This window comes from Drosophila bipectinata, chromosome XL (assembly GCF_030179905.1).
Source record: "Drosophila bipectinata strain 14024-0381.07 chromosome XL, DbipHiC1v2, whole genome shotgun sequence".
Taxonomy (NCBI): domain Eukaryota; kingdom Metazoa; phylum Arthropoda; class Insecta; order Diptera; family Drosophilidae; genus Drosophila; species Drosophila bipectinata.
The window spans coordinates 8,490,171-8,512,617 of NC_091734.1; the positions used below are offsets into that span (position 1 = coordinate 8,490,171).

Genomic DNA, 22,447 nt, shown 5'->3' on the forward strand with positions numbered 1-22,447 from the left:
AAGCTTTTGAGGTATCCCTCTCAAGAATCGGATAAGAATTGGCTGAGATACAGGCACCTTTCCGGCCACCTATGGGTTTTCGTGGATTTCCAAGGGGGTCCATGGCAAAAATTTTGAAAAAAATGCAAAAAATATTTTGTATTCATATTTTGATGCAGAATGACGGAGAATTGAAAAAGAAAGCTTTTGAGGTATCCCTCTCAAGGATCGGATAAGAATTGGCTGAGATACAGGCACCTTTCGGGCCACCTAGGGGTTTTCGTGGATTTCCAAGGGGGTCCATGGCAAAAATTTGGAAAAAAATGCAAAAAATATTTTGTATCCATATTATGATGCAGAATGACGGAGAATTGAAAAAGAAAGCTTTTGAGGTATCCCTCTTAAGGATCGGATAAGAATTGGCTGAGATACAGGCACCTTTCGGGCCACCTAGGGGTTTTCGTGGATTTCCAAGGGAGTCCATGGCAAAAATTTGGGAAAAAATTTAAAAAATATTCGGTATCCACATTTTGATGCAGATTGACAGAGAATTGAAAAAGAAAGCTTTTGAGGTATCCCTCTCAAGGATCGGATAAGAATTGGCGGAGATACAAAAGATATAAACATTGCATTTATTTTCGAAGATGGGCCACCCTGTTGAACAGTCTCCACCCAATTCAGTAGGGAGCACCCGCTTGCGTTCTCCTTCTTGCGTACTCCCCCCCAACCCCCACTCCCCATTCTTAAGCACACTACGATCAGGTATAAAACAACGGTAAAACATCACCTCTTATCTGTTGTGGCGACTAAATTAAAAAATTATTGAAATGCGCCATTGAATTTAAAATTAAAGTTATTGGGAAGTTATTAAATTATTTGGTTTTTAAATTTAATATTTTAATATTCAAAATGCATATTTGTCAAATTAAAAAAAAAACCCACCCTTAACGTTTGTCCACCCAATTTAGGAGGGAGCGCTCTCTGGCGCTCTCCCTCCCTCGCGCCTCCATCGCTCAATAGCAACACCTCTCGCGATGCTCTTTTTTTCTCCATTTTCTTTTGGGGCTCTTCCATTTGAGAAATTATCAACGTGCAGATCGCCGCGTGGACTGGCACTGCCAGTCATTAATCAGCCTTCGAATCAATCAGTTCAGTTTTAGGAAAAGTGTTAGTGGTCACCTTTTTAATTATATAATTAATGGAAATGTGGAAAACCTTTAGTAACTCGATTCATTTGATTGAATATGACAATATATGGCGATTTCCAAGTTAAATAACCAATTATGTGGCGAAATAAGTGCCGTTTTAGTTTTTTTCATTCGTTGTTGTATGTGTGTGTGGAAGTAGCCGCAAATTGAATGACGCCATTAGTGTTTTTACGCATGCATGGACATGTATGGGTGTGCAGTTTCGCCAAGTCTGAAACTGAAAATTGATAAATGGTGGACCTAACGGTAATCATGTAAATTTTTATGCAAGAAAATTTAAACGGAATATGGAAAAAGTTATGTAAATTTTCATAAGTGAGTTTTATTCCTAAATTTTTATTTTTTAAATAAATTTAGTTAGTATATAAAATTTAAAAATCCGGCAAGTGGTTCACCTTTATGAAGCTGGTCCACCCTGATAAGTTGGGCGCACTCGTTGAAGCTCCTAAGCTCGCGTGCTCCCTTCATCCCTCTCACCCCTAAAGTCGGTGCACTCGGTACAGTTAGGAATAGACATGCTGGAAATTATCATATTACCGCTTACCTTTAAAACTAGAAACTATTGAAATGCGCAATTGAAATTAAATGAAGTTTTGTTAGAAGAGGGTAAAATTCGGCTGTTTATTTTATTAAATCTACTTAATAATTTATCTACTAATATATATAACTATTTTTTGAAAATTAATATTATTAAAATTTTGTGATTTTAGCCCCATTTACACCTGTAAAAATACATAAATGGAGAATAACGGAAATGTTGATGTCAATTACGGAAGCTTGAATGAACGTGAATTGGAATGGAAGACGTCTATCTGCATGAAATTCAATATGTGAGTACCGTTACTTCACCTATAATATTTGATATAAAAAATATGAATTATCTAAAAAAATACAACAAAATTTAAAATTAAAAATTTTTAAAGTTAAAATTTTCAAAAATTACAAAAAGCGTAAAGAAAACTTAAATAATTTAAATGTGAAGAAATAATAGCAAAAAGTTATACGAAAATAATAGTTAAATGATAAAAAAAATGAATTTTTTCTTGAATAACATTGTTTTCTACTTTTTATTAACCTTTTTTTAAATTTTATTTATTATAATATTTTAAATGTACCTGTAATTTAATATTTTAAAATCCGGCCCACCCTTTTGAAGTTTGTCCACTCTAATTAGTTAGGAGCACTCTCTGGCGCTCTAGTTTCCCCTCCCCCATGCCTCTCGCCTTGCTTACTTCGCGCTGCCCTTCTAGCGCTCCTCCAGCCCGAGAGAGCTCCTCCCGCGCTGACCTCCTCATTCATTTTCTTTTGGGGCTCTTTGCCATTTGCCAAAATGTTAATGTGCAGATCGCCGCGTGGACTGGCTACGCCAGTCATAATTTAGACTTCTATTGAAACAGTTCCACCCTGAGCACACACGGGGATTATTGATCAAATCGATCAAAAAATATTTGAGAAATATGATAATGTCTTAAAATATTAACCGAGCTAAAAATTAATACACAAACAGTTTACAAAATTTTGAGAAATTATAAGGGTTATTTTATTTTATTTATAAATTAACTGAGGAAAGTTTCATCGCACATTTTACTAATTTAAAGTATAAATATTAAAAGCACTTATATATTTATTGCCATATTTTATGGTCCCTTAAAATCCAATAAAAATATATTAACTTTGCAGAAAATTTTATAATAATTATTAAATTATAATATTAAATCTAACAAAGTTCACCCTTTTTGGCGACTGTCCACCCTAAATAGTTTTGAAACGTTCTCCGACTCTGGTCCTCTCGCGCTGCTCCTCTTGCGGGACTCCTCTGGTGGTGCTCCTCTCGTTCGCTCCCCTAGAACTTTTCTAGCTTTGGTCCTCTCGCGCCGCTCCACTAAGCACAGCTTTTCTCTCGTTGCTGCTCTCTTTTATTTTCTTCCTCTTGAAAAATTGTCAAGGTGGCGATCGCCGCAGGGACTGGCTTCGCCAGTCATAATTTAGACTTCGATTGAAACAGTTCAGCCCCCGAGAACACGCCGGGACTTAAAAATGACCTGTAATTGTTGAATATTGACATGATCAATCATGATTAAATTTGGCAAACAGTAAGAGCAGAATATTTGAGAATAATTCGAGTAGGAAAGACTCCTTTCCCTTGTGCAGGCGATGTGAATATTCAAATCACACACGCACACAGGAAGGACATGTCTTTCGCAAATAATACACATACCATTATCGCACTGAGCCAGGGATGGTATGGTATGCTGTGTGGATATTTATTATGTTATCGAAATAAATCACAAATAAACATAAATAAACAAACCAGAACCAAACATAGGCAAAGATTTGTCAAAAAAGTAGTCGACGAACGCGCACACACACGCACACTCAGTCAGACGTGCTCGAGATGCGCCGTAAAGTATGCAAAAATGTTACACAAATGAAAATACTTCATGGACCATATCCAGGACCATGCCCAGGAGTTGATGTGCTCGTCCTGACAAGAATTTATGGGCCTGATGTGCCTTCGTCGCCTGCTAGAAGATGTCAATGGCCAGCCCTCCACTCCACTCCTTCTCCTCCTTCGTCTCGGTCACATATCAAAATAAGTCTGATGATCCAATAAAGTGCTTATACCGCAACGGTGGCTTAAGGTCCCCATACCCTCTACCCCACTGTGCCCTGCCTGTCGCATTAGCGTCGCATCGCAGCTCTAACATTTTGCATAGCATACTTTTGCGGGCCTGGGCTTGTAATGAAAATAAATGCGTTACATTTCAATACTTTCGCCCCGATTCCAAGGCCCGATTTATGATTTATGCGTGTGTCTTTTTTTTCCTGTCCTGCGAGTGTGTGTGTGTGTGTGTGACACACGTGGAATATCTCGAGAGCCGGCTGGAAAAGGAACTGTAACTGTAACTACTACTGTGATGATACAACAGTCCAGACCATCTTGTTAGCTACGTTTTTGGGCTAAAAGTTATTCCAGTGGTGAAGAAGTCTTGTCCTGCCCTGGGGTGTACCATCATCCCCACATCGCGCATCTGAAGATGGCAAAAAGGAAAAATGATTTATTTGTGGCATTCCAGGACTTCTGGCAAGGACTCGCAGCTGCTTTTAATACATTTTTCCTCTTTTCGGCATATTTGGGACTCCATGCATGACAAATTGTTAAGAAAGCGCATTGGAAAACCCAGTCCCCCACCTCCTTCCCCCTCCTCCATATGTACTCGAGGAAATTCCACAAATGCCGCGATGCTAGACCCCCCTTCAAGGGTTGAAACTGGGATGGGGAGGGGGGAGGGGGCCGTACATGCATGCATGAGCAGTTCATTGAGTTGACATTGAGTGCTTGTGATTTATGTTGGATTTTTGCCACTTTCTGCTGCCAAGAGCATAGCGGGAGGGGGGTGAGGGTTGCCAAATTGCGGGGGGAGCTTCTTAGAAGGGTTTCAGATCGCCTTCTCGACAATGCTGGGTGTGGGTATGGGTGTATCCTACCTGAGGCGTTGAGTAATAGCCTTTGACATAGTCACCACCCTCCTCCCACCTCCCACCTCCTTCTTCTTCTTCTTCTGGTTTTTAAAACCCGAATTGCGTTTACGTCATCAACAGTCGTCCTCCGGACGAGGCATCTCCTCCATTCCGATGCTGCTCCTCTGCCATATATTCTAACTAAATGTGTCACGTCCAAACAACAAAAATTTCATTTATATTCCTACACACGAGGAGGGCGGGATGAGGGAATGGGCGTGGCTACCCTTTGGTTTATTTTAAATTTGAAGCAATTTGAAGCTCACCCCTCCCTAGTTCTGAGGGGGGGTGGTGCGAAATGGTTACAAATTATGTGCAGCAGCATAAGCTGACGCTGCTGCTTCCTTGCCACTCGCTGGCTTTAAGCGTCCACTTCCTGCACCACCCCCCAGCCACCTATCCCTACCAGCTAGCAGCCACCCATCCCTACCAGCAGCCACAAATCAACGGAAGCGGAAGTGGCAATGGAAATGGAAATGGCGAAAAGGTGTGAAAAGAAAGCAGAGAAGAGGAGGAGAAGAGCAGAAGAAAATAATGCAGGCAGATGAAGATGGACGCAGAGGAAGAAGCATCTACACCGAAGCATCTACACCCTGTACTCCCACTTCTAGAGGCTCTAACTCCCAAACCTCCCAGCTCAGTGATATGCCTTGAGGAAGGGTATTTGAGATAGAGTGCTTGAGAGATACTTCATTCGTGGAACAGGATTCTGGCCGAAATATAGTTTACAGTTGGAATTTTTTTCGAAAAAACCCAAGCTAGTAGCTACCTTGATTTATGCTGATTTGAACAAGTGAAGCACATGATCTGAGCTTTCCGCTTTGGTCCACCACCTCCTCATTCCACTCCTCTTCCAGGAGGACTAGGCTTTCTAGAAACATATCCCCTCCCCCCCAAAGCAGATCTATTGACATCCCAAGGGTCGAGGTATATGTATGCAGATAAGGTCAAGGAGGGCAAATCGGATTTGCTCATATCATTTTCTTGAGCCTGATTTGTTTGCATAACTTGGCCAGCCGAAGGACATGCCATGGCATCATGGCATGGCATGGAATTCCGAAGGACATGCGTGCAAGTCCATCAGGCAGGAAAATTCCCAAAAAAAGGGAAACTCTCTTCAGGCCCCGAGGGGGCGGTAGACTGTTTTCCTTCGGTAGACCGCAGAGTTTGGCCTTAAAGTGTGTCATTTTAAGGGCAGCGCCCGCTCACCACCCACCATACAGCCACCCACTCACCACCCACACACCCACCCACCTCTTACTCTCTGGTCTTCGAACCCGTTGTTGCCTTGCTGGATTCTGTTTTTCTTTTTTTTTGTTTTTTTTTTTTTGGCAAAAATGTAAAATTTTTATTGTTCGTGTTTGGCTTTTATTGCCAGCAGGCGCCGCGCATCTTCCGCCGTTCATGCCACACCTCCCCCCTGCAACACACTCCCACCCCACCCCTCTCCCTGCCCTGCCCTGCCTGCTGGAAAAGGTATCTCCTTTCTTCCATAGTCCCGCTTGATTTTCGATCTGACTTTTCGCCTTTTCCCACATGTCGTATCAGTGGCTATGCCGCGGGAGGACTTTGTCCTGGTCGTAGTCCTGGTCGCGGTCCTGGTCCTGGGCCGTCTCACACCCCCCCTCCACCCTCCCTTGCCTCGTTCTTTGTGCTTTTCCCTTTTTTTTTTCGCTCGCTTTTCGGGCGATTTTTGCAGCGATTTTCAACGCATGGCCCGCAGGGGTTCTTTTGCCACGCCCCCCCTCTCACCCCCCGCGCTCTCTGGGCTACGTATTATTTCGTATTTAAAAATAGATTTGCATTTGTGTGTTTGCCTTGGGTTTGTCTGTATGTGTGTCCAATTGATTTATGGTTTTTTGTAAAAAAAAAAAAAGAAAAACCTTTCAAAGGTTGCGCCACGGGGCGGTGGGTGGTGGGTGGATGGTGGGAGAAAGGGGCAGCAAAAGGGTAAAGTTGAATATACTAGTAATGTAAGCTCTCCGCTGCGGCGTTTGTTTACTTTTGCGGTTATTTTGTGGTCTCGCTTTTCGGCGCTAGACCTCCCCCCCCCCCCTCTCTATTGACTTTTCAACTGATCCTTTGGGTGTAATTGTTGTTATTGTTTGCATCCTTAATTCAAGGATGGCAAGGATCTAGCTCCTTGGCAAGTGACGATCCTATTGGAGCTCTCACAAAACACAATTAAGTGGCTTTTGCCAGCAAGGCCTCCTCCTTCCCCACTCCCCTCCCCTCCTCAGGACAACATTGTCACCAAAAAAGAAATGAAAAACCAGAGGGTGGTCCTGAGGGCGGGCCCGGGGGGTAGTAAACACAACAATACGCAAATAAATTGATGTCATTTTCGTTTTCGTTACGTCTCAAATGGAATTAGTGGCATCCTTACCCAAAAAAAAAAAACGAATAAACGAAGGAGAAATATCCTTCGCATCCTTCGTATCCTTGGCATCTCCACAGCAAGGACAAATCCAAACAAAGCTCTGACGACTAAGGGGGGGAAGCAACTCAGATAAACATATTCGCGAATTTGTTATTATCAGAAAAATATTGCCCAAGTAAGCCCCCACGGGAGGAGGAGGAGGGGTGCTGGTCTGGAATTCCCCAGTGACTGCATGTGACGTGGCGTTTTGCATGCGGTTTGAACGCGTTTTCCAAGCGATTGGCACACACGAGCGAGGGCCACACACTAGGGGTGGGTGGTGCGTGGTGGGGTGGTGGGGTGGTGTTGCAAATTAGTTAAAAAGCCAAGTCAGACAATCAAAGATTCAAACTTTTTGAAAGGCAATACCGTTTTTAAAGGATGGGCATGTGTGTGTGTGGCATGTGTGTGTGGCATGTGTGGCATGTGCGTCTTGATACCTCCCTCTTCACCAGCAGGAATCCTCAACTATCTCATCACAACGGATAACCATTAGGGATAATCCCAATCCGATCCGATCTATCTCTACCATCCTGTCCTATTACCTTCCACTTAAGGAAACCAGAGAGTAGCCTTTTTCCACTCGAATATGCTACCACCCCCCCACCACCTCGTGCATCCTCCCCCCCGATATGCAAAATGGCGATTATTCATAAATCATTAAACACCATTTGGCATTCGTAGGCTTGTGGGGGGGCTGGACTCTTGTAGTAGTCGTCTGCCTTAAAATTTTTATCGCTTTTCCAACAAAAAAAAATTGAGCCCTAATGAGCCAAGGGCCCCTCCCAACAACAAAAAAAAAATAACATAAAAATTTTTCCGTAAAAAAAGTTAAAAAAGTTCGGAAAAAATCAAAGGACGCGTTGGCTAGCCAAGAGGGCTGGAGGGGGGAAAAGGGGGTGGCTTCTGGGAGAAGACACCAAACGAGACTCGGACGAAGACATTAAAAATTTTGTTTGATACTTTGGTCGCGCCCCCACCATCATACACTGACAAACAATTTAGATACCCAAGATTAACATTCAAAATTATAACAATATATTTAAACATTTATTTATAATAATATTTTAATATTTTTTCATTTTTTTATATCTAGACATATTTTTTTCCTGTGTATTTTCCTCGCGATTGCCGCTGCTTATACATCACTTCAAATTCAAGTTTCGCTTCGGCCGCTGTTCTGGTCGTTTGATTTCCGCTTCCGTTTGCCGTTGAGATTAAAAACATTTTCGTGCGTTTTTCCCTTATTTCCCAATGCTTTCCATTGCTCTTTCCATCTTCGTCCTACGTCCTACGTCCGTATCTTTTGCGTTTCGCGGACCAGCGACCACGGATACGGATATAGCTTTGGCCACGGCTGCGTCTCGTCTCTTCTATCTGCGAAGCACATTAAATTAAAAATTCATCTTTAATCAAAAATTATTGTTGCTATGTCTAGGTAAAATTAAGCACTACAGCACTACCAGGGAGGAATAATATCGCTAGAGGTTAGAGTACAGGATTTTGCCTCTTTTTAGGTCCGATATATAATACCTGTTTTCTAATATAAGCTTTATTGAAACTCCCAATACTCCCAATACCCCCACAAAACACGGGAGCCTCACTAAACAGCCACCAAACAGTAGCCACTACAAGCCCATGCATCCCCAAAACCCCAAAGCACCCTGCACCCCTGCACTACAAAACCCCTGAAAACCAGTGCATCCTAAACCTCTGCATAACATGGCCCCTGAAAACTACTGCCTCTAGACCCGTCCACTACAAACCCCATGAAACCCACTGTAACCAGTGCATCCAAATCCCCTGCACTATGTAGCCCATAAAGTACACTGCTGCCCCCCGAAACTAGTGCCCCAGAAGACCCCTGGAACTATTGCAAACCCATGCAGAAACAAAATCCCTGGCTACCGCGAAACCATCCTATTGGAGATCTGCCTCTTTGATCCCTGAAAAATCGAACTCAAAACCCCTGCTTACCCCCTTGAACCTCCTTGCCCCTGAAACTCGTTTGACCCCCTTGTCCCCTAAATGCATATTTCAATGCATTTAATGTGTAAAATTGTAAAGGGCCCGGACGCTATTTTTTTTGTTTTTGAGGAAAATACGGTCATACTTTTTTGTTATGAGGACCTGGTCACACTAATTTTTAATCGGAAAATTAGTGTGACCAGGTTCTCGTAACAAAAAAGTATGACCGTATAACAAAAAAGTGTGACCAGACGAACAAAAAAAAATTAGTGTGACCAGGTCCTCATAACAAAAAAGTATGACCGTATAACAAAAAAGTGTGACCAGACGAACAAAAAAAATTAGTGTGACCAGGTCCTCATAACAAAAAAGTATGACCGTATATCAAAAAAGTGTGACCAGACGAACAAAAAATTAGTGTGACCAGGTCCTCATAACAAAAAAGTATGACCGTATAACAAAAAAGTTCGACCAGACGAACAAAAAAAATTAGTGTGACCAGGCTCTCATAACAAAAAAGTATGACCGTATAACAAAAAAAGTGACCAGACGAACAAAAAAATTAGTGTGACCAGGTCCTCATAACAAAAAAGTATGACCGTATAACAAAAAATAGTTAGCAGGCGAACAAAAAATTAGTGTGACCAGGCTCTCATAACAAAAAAGTATGACCGTATATCAACAAAATTTACGATGCGCACGAAAAATTAGTGTGACCAGGCTCTCATAACAAAAAAGTGTGACCGTATTTTCTGCAACCACATTTTAAAACAAAAAAAATAGCGTCCGGTCCCTTTCCAATTTTTTTAGGCTTACCTGTAAACAAAATACAATAAATCTTACAACTACAAAACTTATTCCACCGATGTCGACACTAATTTAGAAATATATTTAACTAAATTTATAGTTTTTATGAAATTTACTAATGTTGATTTTTTTTATTACAGGATAGTGTGTGAAGAGGACATGAGAGGACCTTGTCAAAAAGAAAACCTTGACCAAGTGAACAAGTCACGTGGAATAAAAATGTTTTTAAAATTAAATATAAAAATTGTAAATATTGAACTAAATTTTGCGTAATAAATATTAATGTAAAAAAAGAATGTTTTATTCGAAGATTTAATGCTTGATAGCTAAGACAGAAAAGGGAAAAGTTAATGAACAAATTGAAAAAATATTTCGGAGCCATATTTTGATGCAGAATGACGGAGAATTGAAAAAGAAAGCTTTTGAGGTATCCCTCTTAAGGATCGGTTGAGAATTGGCTGAGATATAGGCACCTTTCGGGCCACCTATGGGTTTTCGATAAGAAATAAATCGATAGGAACATTTTTATTTGAAAATGATGACTTTTCAGCGTGAAAAATGGCTGGCTAACCGCTAAGCCATCATTTCCGGCAATACCTGGCAAGCCAATCCAAAAGAACGAGAAGCCCTATCGCAAGGATTACCTGCGAATAAGTTGGCTGATTGTTTAACCAGCGCCCTAACCGCCAAAAACCTCAGCCAACAATTTCAACTTAATTAAATGCTTCTTTAATACTTTTGGCTGGCAAACACCGAGGGAGATGATGCCTGGCGAAAGGAAGCAAGGAGCGTCGCATTTATATTAACGTTCATATGTGTTTGCTTGGCCAAGAAAAAATATGCCAACAAACTTTTGGAAGGGAGAAGGGAGTGGAGTGTGTGCGTGTGTGTCGTTTGGGCTAAAATAAAGTTGATTAAAATTTGAAAGATTTTTGACAGTTATTATGCGCCAGCGGCTGGATAAACTGAAGTGAAAGCAAACAAACTTTTGTCAGGATGTGTCAATATTGAAATGAGGCGTCGTATAGAAGAGTTGTGTAAAAAAAAAGAGTCTTTAGCTCCCTTAAAGGATATAAGAACCGTAGACGAAAACCAATATAAAATAACATTTTATAGCTCTTGGGGAGGTAGGACAGTGGCCAACTAGCCATTGGAGAGAGCGGTTCAATTTAATGAGCAGACGTCACAACTTTCCGCTACGTTGGGCGCGTTAAACTAATCAACGTAGAAAAAGCCACCCAGCCAGGCAGGCAGCCACCCAGGGGGTGGATCCACCACGTCCCGCCCCTCACCCACCCACGGCAACAGTTGTTTGTTTGTCTGCTCAATTGCTTGTTAACATTTGGTGCAATTTGCGAAAAAAAGGGGGGGGGGGGAGTCCAAAACTACCTGTAAACATGGAAAAAACCAGAAACCAATTGAGCGTGAGTGCGTCAATATGTGTGTGTGTGCCAGGAGGGGGTCTGGGTCTGGGTCTAGAGAGTCTAGAGCTTGTAGAAAGTCATAAAATGTAATAGTTCGAAGCCGGCCGTGTGTGTTATGGCTGTGAACTAATCGCCGCAGCTTCGGTTTCGGTTTCGGTGCGCCTTGTGAGCCAAGTTAATGAAATGTTCATGTCTGGACGGTATGCTGGGCAATTAAAGGTCAACAGTAAAGGCCAATTTCCTCAAGAGATGTTCTGGTTCAATTTCTTATTGGGCTTAAAGGGCCAACTTTAGTGTATTAAGTGGCAGAAGGCCATAAAAAGAATTACAATTGCTTCGTTTGATTCTTTTTTTCCCAATTTTCTGATTGCTTCCCCCCCTGCATAACTCCTTCAGAACAATCAAGAAATCAAATCATACAAATCGGTCCACCATCGCCGTGGCAGCTCGCCTTTGGCAACCGAACCAAAGGCCGTCGTAATATATGCCATGACATAAACAACCCCAACCCCTCAGCCCTGGGAGCATAACTCACGCTTATGACTTTTAAGGGCACATCAAGACCCTTTCCTTACATCCTTACATCATGGATGTTCCCCAAAAGAACACTATAACCAATAAACATTGTTGCCGGATTGCTTGTTTTTTTTGCAGCTAATAAAATCATAAAAAATAAGTGGCCGGCCGGGCCGGGGGGAGGTGGGCGGTGGGCAATGGCGGCAATGACAAGTTTTATCTCTGGCCTCGGTGAAAGGCGCCGGCCTCTATTGCCCCCAAAAAACGAAATGGATGTATGGATGAATGGGCTCTCGAATGGGATGGGATGGAGTGCACTGAAGAAAAGAAAGGCTATGCTTCTCAGTGTCCTCTCAGCGGAGAAGGGGGTGGATGAATGGGCCCGAATGGCATCACAATCCATGCAAATTGTAACAAGGATAATGGCAAACCCTCGAAAGACCACCGCAAATAAGACGACAAGAAGCCAAGAGATGGCAGGGCGGCGAGTAGCACGCGCCGGGTAGCCCAAAAAAATGAGACGCACACGCTTTAGTGCCACTTGACAAATTGGTCAAGTGATTTTGCAAAAAAAAAAAACCAGTGAACCCCAGGATGTGGGTGGCCAGGATGCTATCAGGTCAAGCCATTATAAAGAATGAGGCTTCCCCTGGGGGGGCTGGCCAACTGAGTTTTGAATATCCTTCATAGAATCAGTGGCTTTATTCCACTGATTTGGCAATCGATTTCCGGTTGATGCCTGATCTGGAAAGGAGGTAATCCTACCAAGCTGCTGGAGGAATGTACTCCTGATGGGCCATACAATTTTGATTGAATTCACTTATTGGCCAACCCCTTTTATCCACCAGGAGGGGGGCGGGTGGTGATTTTTTTTTTTTGGACTTTCGTTCGTTTGTCGGTTTTAGTGATTTGCAATAAGTTGCCACCACCCCCCCTTCATATGCGAAAAATGCTGTTGTCATGGTTTGTTTATTTAGTGCGGATGTCCTTCGCCAGCCCATCCCCTTTAACCCCTTTGACCCCTTAACCAGTCCAGCTCTCAAGCAGCCAGCCCAAAGGGTTCGTCCTTTCGTCTTTATCTGGCCAAGTAGATTAAGTGATTTTCAAGTCATGTCCTTTTTGGCGTCCTGATGGACTGCTGCCTGCCTGCCTGCCTGCCTGATGCCAACAAGAAAGCCGTGTCATGTTTGGGGTGGTGGTGTTGGCCAACTTGTATTTTTGTGGGTGCGTGTGTGCGTGCGGCACACTCTGTTTGTATTACAAGGGTTATTGAGCAAATCACCGGGGGCATGGGGCATGTGGCATGAGGCAAACGAATCTAGTTTGTTAGCATAATTTGTTTGATTTTTATTAGATAGACAATATATATGTATGTATATGTGAGCATGGCGACCGGACTTTTTGGCAACCCTTTTTCTATTATTATTATTCTTTTTTTTGTGCCAAGTCATATTAGTGGAGGCTCACATCAGCTTTTTTAGACCCGACACGTTTTCGTTATTAATTTTTATTATAGAGTCCAAGCCAAGGCAATGCGTTTACCTTTTACTCCTCTGACCCCACCCTAGTTGGTAATTGAATTTATTAACACACGCTAACCAAAAAGAAACAAAAGGACTAACAAGGCCATTACTGCAGGGCCCCTTTTTTTGATGGAAGAACAGATACATAGATGTATCGAGCCGGTCTCCGAGGACCTTTCATACCAAAAGACGCATAAATATCAAAGTACTCGTAAATATCTCGTAAGTGCCATTAATTTCTTGACATTCATGCATCCCTCCCCCTCAAAACATTTTTTTAATATCAAACAATTTGTAAATAAATAAATGGCGAGGGCTGCCAGCCAAATGCCAGCCAACCACGAAGGATAAGTCAAGGACTTTGAGGGGATCTACCATTCAGATTGATGGAAAATCGACTAGTGCTGTAGGTATTAGTGTCATCTTCTTAAGAGGACTGCCACCTCTACTTCCTGCTTGGAATCTGCCATATTGTTGCTTCAATTTCGAAAATTGCAACAATCACAATGCAACATTGCTGACAATACCCCAACACACACACATACTAACAGGGGGTGGGGGTTTGTCTACATGACAAGTAGGCAATATTTGCATACTCAATTGCATTGTAAATTTTTCTATGCGCACTCATACAGAGGCAGGGATACGCCCACACAGTCTCAGAAAAGTCGCGCCTAAGTGTATGCAACACAAACAGATGCAGGATATAAAAAAAAAAAAATAGGGGGGGTGGTGGAAAAGAAAGCAAAAGAAATAGAAACAGAAACAGAAACAGAAGAACTGAGAAACAGAAGAAACTGAGAGAAAAAAAAAGGAAAAAAGCTAAACAAAGCAATCAGAGCAAGTGTATCTGTGTATCTGTGTATCCATGAGATACATACGTGTGCTGTTGATGATGACTCTGACGACAAAGAATCCGAGAATCCGAGAACGATGACGATGACGACAACGTATGTACAGTTTTCATTTGAATGACAAAAAGTCAGGTGGGCCACCACTTGAGCGTCCCCCCCTCCTTTTGCAGTGTGTGGGTGTGGCCTGACTTTATATAAATATGCGGTGCAATGGGCGCCCATACCCACCACCCACCTTAACACTTAACATATTCTAATTATTCATGCTTATTTTGTATTGTGTTTGGGCGCTGTGCTGCCTTGTCGGTTGGTTGGTTGTCCTCGCAGGACCCTGGCAGGTCCTTATTAAAAATTACAAATAGGGACATGGAACATGGGGGCAGGTAGTGGGTCATAAACCAAACCATATGAAGGCAAATCGAATGGAGAATTGAGTCTAAAATAGCAAATTAATGATAGATTTATAGCTTTTTATATTTATTTATTTTCTTATATTTACAGAAGGTCCTGGTAGGTCCTTTTTTCGCCTTATTTTTTTTGCATTAAAACCAGTGGCACGCACTTGCAAACTGAACAAAACTGAAGCGCTTTGCACCAATTCTTGCGAGGATGTCAACAGCAACATCTAAAACAACCAGAAGCAGAACACACAACTAAACCACTCACCACACATACACCCATACCCAACCACCCCCTACAACCCCTACATTGTAGAATATATATATATATATATATATATATATGTAGGTAGCACCCCCCATACGAAGGCACACTAATGTTGATGACAATGTTATGGGCGTCATGACAGCCATAAGCGCACTCGACAGTCCGAACTGGGCGTGACACCTGCACCACGGCACCACGTTCGCTGACGTAGTGGAGCCAACCCAGATCCTCCTCCCCCCCTAGAAAGGTATAGCATCTCTGATATTTCTAGAGCTCTGGTCACACTTTTATCGAAAGAAAGACTTGGTCTCATTTGTTTCTTGGATTTCCAACTGCCCTCAAAAATATGCAACGCCAAATGCAGACCAGCCAGCACACCTGGAAGGAGGAGGGAGGGAGGACCTCTCCAGGAGGTGGCTTTACCATTCTGGCCATGAAGACATGTATGTGTGTGTGCAAGAGATTTGCAAACTAAAGCCTCATCACAATGTCCTCAAAATTCAAATAGCAACAACAGCGGGAGTAGTTGGGCCACGAAAGGACCTACCCCCCCCCCGCCCCCCCTAAACAGGTCCTGCTGCCAAGTCGGCAAGCACAGTCTGAAGTCTAAAGGCTCGGCAATTGTCACACGACGCTACTTTTGAAAATTATTTTTTTTTTTTTTCAACTGCGAGTGTGTGTGCGCCTGTCTCCTGTATATGAATTGCAAATAACCCGGACCCGGCCCCGGCCACGGCCCACCCAGCCAGCCAGCCAGTACCAACCTTTTTAGGCTTTTAGGGTCTAAGTACACTGAGAAAAATACCTAAAAAAAATACTATAAATATCCTTTCTTTCAGATACTTCAAGCTATTCAAAGATACAAGCTTTTCTTGCAGTGCCTGACGAGTGCTTCTTAACAAGCGGCACCTGTGAGCTGGCACCTAGCCTACACCCACCACCCCCACCACCACCCCACGCCTCACTCGCCCCACTCGCCCCCCTGCTAAGGCCCACCTTCTCATGTATGTATCTGTGTGTGTGCAAGTGGAATATGTTTTATTTAGCATTTTTAAGTGTTTGCTGGCTCTGCTTAGTAAGCCCCGCCCCTTGCCGAGGGTGTTCTGATTGTCGGGCTGCCTGCCTGCCAGCCTGCCTGCCACCTGCCACCCAGCCATGCCCCTTCTTGCCACCCAGCCACCCAGACCCTCTGCCAGGCTGATGCTTGAAGCAAAATAATAATTATTGTTATAGAAAGGACAAAGTATAATTTCAGATATGTGTAGTAGCGCCTCCCTTCAGCGCCTACCAGGGTGTGGGAGGGTCGGTCCTTAAAAAAAGAGGTTGGAGCCCCAGCCAGGGGGCAGGGCAGGGCAGGCCGGGCTCGTTGCACTCTTAGGGCCCAGAACAAACAGAAATAGAAATTAATGAGTTGATACAAGGTGCTGTTGCAGATGCAGATACAAATACAGATGCAGATACAGGCAGAAGTGGGGCTTGAATGGGGCAAGTCCTTAAAGAAAATGCCCAGAACAGAGCCCTCGATAGCTGACCTCCAAGTCGCACGTCATCCAAAAACGATGTCTTCATCGGCCATCCCCTTCCCCCTTCCCCGCAGGACGTTACTAATTAAGGTCCTGGGAGTAGGGCTGGGCCTGACAAATGGTCCAGCTGTCAGCCATGACGTTTGGCTGTCAAAATATCAGCCAATCACCAGAGGAGGGGTACTCCTCCTCCTCCTTGTCCTTCGAAGGAGGAAGTAGCGTTTAAATTAAAATATTATTTTCCAGTATCCATGTGTGCACCCCCACAGGACAAGAGGACAAGAGGACGAGAGGACGAGAGGACTTCGGTGACTCAAGTGTCAAGCTGTCAAAGTTGCCATTTTTCATGGCTCCGGAAGCTTAAACGTGGCGCCTCCACTGTGAGAAACTATTGCCACAAAGGATAATGCAGCTGGGAGTCTCACATGTGTGTGTTTCTTGCAGTGTCCATAGGCCTGCCAAATATTGAAAAATGCCTAGGAGCTTAGTCCCCGCCACATGTGTGTGTGTCAGCCACCCACCCCTTTCCCCTGCGGCACTTAAGCCTTCCCTGGCTGCGGCATGGTCTTCGTTTCATCATTTCGGCTAAATCATAAAAATGATGACACAACCGCGCTGATGAGTTCCAGTTATCAGTGGGACTACTTCCCAGCTGCAGCAGCTACTACCCAGCTACTTTAAATTCCATGTGTGGCGTTGGATCATTTGTCATTGGACTTTGTGGACTTTTTGGAACTGAGACAGCCGTATCGGAATCGGAATCACAATCAGAGGGTCTATGGTGAGGGGTTGAGTCTCAATTCAGGTCTCTCATCTCATTACTAATGATGATGATGATGATGATGATGGTTTGGGTTTGGTGACCACTGGCCGAGTCCCTTAATAATCCACCCCTTTCTTCCAGGTCCCAGGTCCAGACCCTGTAGAGGTGAGCTTAGAGAATGGCTTTTTGAACTGTACTACTACCATAGACCAGACCCACGAGCTCTTAAAACCATTTACAGTCGAAAATTAAATTTCCAACTCAAACAAATCAGCCAAAATACCTTTCAATATCTCCGCCTGGGGTTGTTGTCCCGGCCTGTCGTCAAAGGTGCTCAGCTCAGCCCTTAGACCTTACCAAGCCATAAAACCTCCATTGAAGGTAATGCCCTGCGGGTACCAAGAAACAAATGTACAGCCTCCCTAAACCCACTTCCATATCCTCGTCCTCATCGTATACAAGGCGACTGGGGTAACATTTTTTAAGCTTGGTAATAAATTTTTAATAAGCTTGCTTGTTGTTTTGTCGCTGCCTCAGTCGCTGTTTCTGTCGCTGCCGTGCCGTGCCAAAGATATTTTTAATAAATCGTTTTCGAGTACATCGAGAAATGCCAAGACGCCGCCACCACTCCACGACCATCCACATCCACATCCATTTCCATATGAAATATACATGCTAGAGATATAATGAATGAAGGATGAATGGATGACTGAATGGATGACTGAATGACTGGATGGGTGGATAAAGGTTACCCCTGTGTGACATCATCTGAGGGTGTCTTTCGATTGAGAACCAGTTACGGATGGGGTTGGAGGTCGGCCACCTACTCATTAGCAGGAGGAGGCCTGAACATCCCAAAAGATGTCGACTAAACCTTGAATATCAACTCCCTGGTCCATCCATCCCTCCACGGTCTTTGTTTCTCGACAGGCACTCTCTCAGGCATCAATAATATTGAAATGATATACCTGACGGGGGTGACAGGAGGCGTATTTTTCAATTTTAAATATTGACAAACGGCCGGGGGGCGGAAACAGTGGATGGAGGTGGAGATGGAGGTGGGATGGTGGGTTGGGATGCCTGCTCAAGGTAATTTGACAAGTTGTCGAAGCTTTAGCAGTGTCACGATGTCAGGGTTTCAGGGTTTCAGGGTTCCAGGGTTCCGGGGTGCAAGCTGACAGAATACATCCTCTCCTCGGATTCAGGGATTGCCCGACAGAATGAGGTCTAAACAGTGAGGTGGGGCGGGGGAGGAGGCCTGATGTCTCACTTGGGCAACGCCAAGATTTTCCGGCTGGCCCCGGAGGCGGGAATCGTGTTGCCGGGCGTCACTGGATGCACTTTGATAGGAGTCACGATGTCAGTCAAATGGATGGAAGACCCCCCTCCTCCCCCTCCTATTCTCTCCTGGAAAATGCGAATGTCAACATTCCAATTACGCGAACATTTTCCGCACACCAATAATATGCCCTGACAGCTGGACAGGCGGGCTGGGGTAGGAGAGCTACCTGGGAGCTGGAAGATGGGAGGCGACAACAATGGGACAACAACGAGGCAAAGGTGAGCCAAGTCCAACAATGCCAGGACTAGCACTGCACTGGCAAAAAGGACACACTCGCCGAATTAGCATAGAAACGTTAACCGGAAAAGTCCTCCAACTTAGAGGTTCAGGTGATCCTGTTTCAGCTATCCTGCTATCCTGGCAGCTATTCTGGGAAACAGCTCAACCCCAACCCCGCTCCTTCTCTCAGTGTATCCGATCTGCAAACGCAAACAGAAGATGCCAGCGAATGGGAACGAGGCCAGGATGACGTTGATAATGGCGTAAAATGGTTGAAGGCAGACAGAACAGCCCGGACACGTAGAACAACGCCAGAAAAATACGAGTCGAAGGTACACTGGGGCTATGGGGTGTATGTGTGAGTGTGGGGCTACCCCCACAGGAGGAGGAGGAGAAGCAGTAGCTCGAAACGAAATAAAAAGCCAGAAGACCAGGTACGAACAAACAAATTGGATGCGAATGCAAATAAACGAAAATTATAAATAACAGCAGCAACGACCAACGACCGACCGGCAATGGAAAATGAAAACTACGACGATGGGGCAGGAGCAAGGACTAGGGGCAGGAGCAGAGACTGGAGGCAGGAGCAGGGACTGGAGGCAGGAGCAGGGTCTGGAGGCTGGGTGGCAGCCGAAAGATGATGAGCCGCAGTAACAAACAACAAAATGCAAGTCGAGCTGGAACTGAGAACCAGCCCAGAATCAGAACCAGAATCCGAATCCAGGTGCCAAGGGAGGCTTCAGGGAGGCTCCAGGGATGATGACTTTATATACAATATACCCATCCGGCATGTACCTAACCTCCCTGTTTGTAGAAAGAAACAGGTGCAGTCTGTAGACAGAGCCACCTGATTGAAGTTGCAATGAATAGAAATTGCCAGCCAAATGGTCCGCAACAAAGGAACTAGAATGACCGAGGAAGTCCTGTTTCTCTAGGAGGCATCCTCCAGGCTCTAGTCTATTGGTTCCTCCATCGGGAAGTCCTAGATGCCAATTAAAGCTACTTTCAGGTCGTCAATGGATTCGCATATGATTACCATCAGAAGCAGCAGGATCAACAGCAGCCACCAAAGCCCGAAATTAGACCCATAGAATGGATTAGAATGGGTGGATGCTATGAAGGATGCTATGAAGGATGCTACGAAGGATGCTTCGCTGCCTAGAGACAAAAGCCCTGAAATGCAAATGACGAGGACGGTGTGCGAATTGATTAAAATTCGATTGTTTCTTTTATTCCGCAAGAGGGTTGCTCCTTGGATGGTGTTGGGATTCTTGATGTCTGATGGTTGGGGGGGGGAGGACAAAAAAAAAAGGGTTGCTGTATCCCGCATCCCGTATCCTGTTCATCGACTCGTCCTGTTGTTGTTCCTCCTAATGCTATTTATTGGCCGTGCCTGCCTTGGCATTTATTACACGGCACTGCGAGTTTTAATTACACCGCCACCGCCACCGCCGACGTTGTCGTCGTCGTTATTTTTTTCCCTGCAGCGCTGCCTAATCAGCGGCGGCATATCAGGAAGAAGCCACCCAAGCCACGCAAGTCACCCACCTCCCCCCCACCATCTAAACCTGTTCCAACCCCTTTTCCGGGTGCTGTGGTGTGTGTTTTTTTCCACCTTTGTCGTCCTTTGGCTGTTGTCGCTGCCTTTTGATTTTTAATTTTTTAATTCGTTATCCTTGCGCCTATCCTTTTTCCCCAGTGCACTGCGAGAACTTCCCAAAGACGATGTCCTTGTCCTCCATTAAACGCCGCATCAGATAATGGGTGGGACAATTGAGTAGCGACGTCGTGGCGGGTGGCGGATCAAGAAAAAAGGGTTAACTTACTGCATATACTATACTATATATATTGACTCGAGAAAGGGTCGTCCTACTAGACAAACTTCGATTACATTATCCGATTAAGCCAAAAGCCAACAGAAAAAAAGAGAAAAATTTTAATTTTAAATTATTACCATTGGGTTTCCATCGCCCACCGCCCACCGCCCACCGCCCACCGTCTCCTGGCTAACCGCACCGGAAAATATGCAACATAAAATAGCGGTATCGCCTCGGAAAAACAAAAGCAAAAGGCTGCAACCCCAGCATCAGGATCAGGACGAGGACCACGGACCACGGACCACCTGACCAAAATAATGAGAAAAACGCGCCAAGTAAATAAAAACGCGTGAGACAAAGCGGAAGCGACTGGCGACCTTTTTTTCCACCCAACAACCTCCCCACCCCAACTCCCTCCTCCCCCTTGTGTTTGCTTGGACCGGGCCGGGAAATTAACGCAAGTAACTGGCTGGAAAATATGCCGTGTCCTTCTACCTCGAGAGAGAGTTCGATTAGATTAGCCGAATGGACGTGGTGGTCCTTTTTTTTTAGGTGGGTGGAGGTGGTCCTTAGATCGATGGAAGGACATCTCCAATAGAAGAAAGTAAATGCTTTCTAATGGAAAGTCAACTTGAAAGTTTTCCAAGTAACTGAGGATGAGCCTCTAGACTCCTCTCCCGCAGGAGACTCCTTCAAGGACAGTGCTCACTTTTCGGGTTTGGTTTTGTGCATTTTTAATTATTGGCTTCTTTTTCTTCTTAGACGCTTTAATTGTATTTGCTTAGCATTTTGGCCCAAAGACCAGACACACACACACACACAGAGAGAGAGGGGGGAGTGGTGGGGGTGGGGAGAAAAGGGCAGACCACGCCCTTGCCATTGGCAGGACTCGCATTTAAATTGCATGGAATTTGCAAACTGAAATTAAAATAGTTAATGATTTTTTGGTCAGGCGACTTAAGTGGCGACTCAATTGGCCTTCAAGGGGGTGGAGGAGGGAGGTGGAGGAGGGAGGTGGAGGGGTGGTCCAACTACAGACCTGAGTAATTGAAAAACCATCGTCTGCAGAGGAGTTGGTGGGGTGGAGTGGGGTGGTGATGGAGCTCCAAAGACAAATAGAGAGCGCAACAGCAGTGCAAACTTTTGCGGCGACAACCCTGGACGGGGCATCGTGGCACCACCCCCCTCATTCCACACCCCCCTCCCCCTGGACTGGACTACCCGCCTTGCATGTAAATGTTGTAAAAGTTTTTACGATTTGCCAAACTATAAAAGGGGGGGTGGGGATGGAGTAAGGTGGTCCGGAGTGGGTGGTCCACTCGGATGCCCGCAATATAATAAACAAAGTAATTATACGTGTGTATGTGTGTGTTGGTGTGCGTGTGAGCTAGTGGGCGTTTTAGGCTAGTGGGCGTGGCAGCCACTATTTCAATTCGGCCATAAAACCAAGGGCGAGTGCAAAAAGTGCGCCCGAATTACCGTGTCATGTGAGCAGGTCCACCCTGGCCCCCTGCCTCCTGCCTCCTGTCCCCCTGCCTCCCCCCCTGGCAACTGCCTTTCACTTTTTATGACAATTTCACTTTCACTGCGGAGGGGTGGTGGGGGGTGGCAGGCCCGTCATTTGTCATTAGGCCAGCAGAGGGACACTTACGATCCAACCCAGAACGACCCTAAAGCCTCCCAGGACCAGGTTCTGTAGCCTCAGATATAGATTTTGGGGAAAGTGTTAGTTAAGCGGGGGTGAGGTGTGCTGATTAGAGAGAGTTACTAAACTAGACTAGTCGGTGTTGATATTTTTAGTTATCTAGTTGCGATTTTTAAAGGTTTATCCTATGAACTCTATATCAGAACTCGTAGAAGTCTCCGTAGGTTCAAGCCTATGGTAGCCTCTATTTTG

General features: G+C 44.6%; 1 long non-coding RNA gene across 2 annotated transcripts; it reads left to right on the forward strand.

Annotated features, from left to right (window-relative positions):
* Positions 1–1,118: 1,118 nt before the first annotated feature.
* On the forward strand, positions 1,119–10,173 carry LOC138926370 (uncharacterized). 2 transcript variants are annotated; one of them, XR_011442855.1, is made up of 3 exons: positions 1,119–1,146; positions 1,898–2,017; positions 10,044–10,173. It is a non-coding gene; the product is annotated as an uncharacterized lncRNA (long non-coding RNA). The 2 variants fall into 2 exon arrangements; XR_011442856.1 differs by having other exon boundaries at positions 1,125–1,502.
* Positions 10,174–22,447: the final 12,274 nt, after the last annotated feature.